This window comes from Grammomys surdaster, unplaced genomic scaffold (genome assembly GCF_004785775.1).
Source record: "Grammomys surdaster isolate TR1022 unplaced genomic scaffold, NIH_TR_1.0 128, whole genome shotgun sequence".
Lineage (NCBI taxonomy): Eukaryota > Metazoa > Chordata > Mammalia > Rodentia > Muridae > Grammomys > Grammomys surdaster.
In genome coordinates, this window is record NW_021604586.1 from 4,999,922 (window position 1) to 5,003,044 (window position 3,123).

Genomic DNA, 3,123 nt, shown 5'->3' on the forward strand with positions numbered 1-3,123 from the left:
CAGAGGCAGTCAGATCTCTCATTGTGTGGCCAATCTGATCTACAGAGAAGGCAGCCAAGCTCAGGCAGTGAAGGAAACCATCGAAAACAGAAAGCTAAGGTGGAATTGATCAAGGGCACCAGCAAAAAGCAGAATTCGGCAGCTTCAGCCACATGGTTCTGGCTTTAGAGTCAAGGACAAAAGAAAGGAGTTATGGAATCTTCCTCCATGACCAAAGAAAGCTGCTCAGGCCCGGCATATGTTAGGGGTGTCCCTGCCTAGAAGCCTAGAGAGGCCATTGTGTGAGGCTGTGAAGGTGAAGCCTGGATTTCCCTGGAGACCCCAAAATGTTGGAGATGCCAGAGTTGTGGAATCCCTGTCCAGGAAAGTTGCTAACAGAGGGTGGAACCAGCCAGAGAAAGATGAGTGTTGCAGTCAATGAAACTGAAAGGAGTTGGAGATCTGAAGAGAGCTTTGACATCAGACATGGAGATGCAGAGTTTGCAGTTTGCCCACCTAGTTATTGGTCTTGCTTTGCCCCAGTATTTCCTCACTGTGTTCCTTTTCCTCCCATTTGGAATGGTCACGTATGCCCTGTGTATGTCTATCCTGTGTCGTTGTGGGATGGAAATACATGATCTGCTTTTTAATTTCGGTTTTATAGGGGATTGCAGTTAAAAGGTTGCCATGAATCTCAGAAGAGACTTGGAACTTTTTAAAAAAAAAAAAAATTATTGATTCTTTGTGAGTTTTGCGTCATGCACCCCAATCCCTTTCAGCTCCCTGTTCCTTCATACCCACCCTCCACCTTGCAACCTCCCCCTAAAACAAAAACAAAACAAAACAAAGCAAAAACAAAATAAAATAAAAAATAAATAAAATGTTTAAAAAAAACCTCTCATCATGGAGGCTTTGGTGTGTTACAATGTCTCACAGTACACCCTTTGGTCCATATTTCTTTACTTGCAAATGTCCCTTGCAACATGTTACTGTCTACTTTGACATCTCTGACTCCTGCTGTATCATCAACACTGGATCCTCACTGGGACTCCTCTCGGACACCCTGCTATTTGCCCTGTGTCGTGGAGATCCTGCAGCTTTGGATCTGCAGGATGGACTCCTTCTCAAGCTCCAGCAGTTCACAGATGGGGTAAGCCAACTCAGAGCTCTGGATCTGGACCTGGTAGCAGCTGAGTTGTTCAGGCTCCCAGCTCTCCTGCAACCACATCTCCAGGGTGAGCTCTCCACCCCTCCCCTGGCTAGCTCACCCAATGTTGCAGCCAACAAGGGGCAGAGCCAGCTCTCCTGATCCCTCATGACCTTGGGGCCTGCTTACCCAGACCCATGCCACCAGAGCCAGCTCTATGGCGCTGTCTGGGGTGGGGGTGGGGGTGGGGTGGGATGAAGATGGGGTGAAGGATCCACTCGCAGGACTGCTGCTGCAGATGTGGGGTGGGGTTGGCTCTCCCACTCTCATGACCCAGGAGCCAGCTCTTCCGCCTACCACAGGTCTCGATGGGCAAGGAGACAGGCATGGCATTGCTCCCATGTAAATGCCACCTCATGGCAGACAAGTGGTCGGGACAGCTCCCTGTCCCCCCATGCTCATGCCTTAGGGGCTGGCTCTCCCACACCCCCACCGTCAGGCCCAGCTCTATTGCTCTGCCTAGGTGAGGTGCAGGGCCCACTCTACTGAGAGCAAGGCGAGGAGGGGAGGGAACTTTGAACTTTTAAATAGGGCTGAGACTGTTACAGACTGGGTGGCATTCTAGAGTTGGATCGAATGCATTTCTGTATGATTTTATGGCTACAAACCTACAGGGGCGGGCAGGGAGCGGAATGTGGTAGTTTGAATAGGTTTGGCCCACACAGACTCATGTGTTTGAATATGCTTGGCGCATAGGGAATGACACTATTAGGAGGTATAGCCTTGTTGGACAAACTGTGCCTCTGTGGGAGCGGCCTTTGAGGTTTCAGATGCTCAAGCCAGGCCTAGGGTGACAGTTACTTCTGCTCCCTGCAGACCAAGATGTAGGATAGGGGTGATGAGGATTGTGATGATGGTGATGATGGTGATGATGGTGATGATGGTGAAGATGATGGCAGTGGTGAAGATGATTGTGGTCACATGGTGGCCGATGATGGTGGTGATGATGGTGGCGAGGTGACAGTAATGGTCAACTCTAGCCCTAGTCTGAATCCTAACAAAAAGAGGGACAGAAAAATAGGAGGAGTGTAGGGAGGAGGAAGAATATCATGGCACTTTCTCTACCTCCCCTCATCTCAGACACAATGGATCCAAGGATGTCTCCTACCTGGTTCCTACACCGACTTCACTTGGGACCTTCCAGCACCCCCTGATTTACTTCCTGGGCAGCTGGTCCCGTGCCCTAGGGACCCAGGGGACCCTGAATGACCTGGATCTTTTCTCATCCTATACAGCGCTTGAGTAATACAGAAAATGTGAGTTTGTTTCCAGATGTGACTGCACACAACACTGATGGATAACGCATACTCCTTCAGGAACTCCCTGAGTCCAGTCTCAAAGCTGACCTTCCCAGATTCCACGTGCAGATGGACTCCGTGGGCTACTCCAAGTCCAAACTCTAGCTCTTTGAGAAGAAAATTTCAGGTTAGCTAGGGAGGTCTGTAGAGCACCTTGAAATAAGTGTTGACATCACCCACCCCACCCCCTACGCATTTGTTGCTCCAAGGGGCTAGTTCTAGGCACTGGACTTGGGAAGTCTGCAAGTCTGAGGTCAACTACTAACACTTGTGATTGGAGATTTGTGACTCCAAATAAGTCACTATGCCTCAGTTTTCCAACATGTCCAAAGAAGTAGTGTCTTAATCAGGGTTTCTATTCCTGAACAAAACATCATGACCAAGAAGCAAGTTGGGGAGGAAAGGGTTTATTCAACTTACACTTTCCACATTGCTGTTCATCACCAAAGGAAGTCAGGACAGGAACTCACACAGAGTTGGAACTTGGAGGCAGGAGCTGATACAGAGGCCATGGAGGGATGCTGTTTACTGGCTTGTTTCCCCTGACTTGCTCAGCTTGCTTTCTTATAGAACCCAGGACTACCAGCCTAGGGATGGCACCACCCACAATGGGCCCTCCCACCCTTGATCACTCATTGA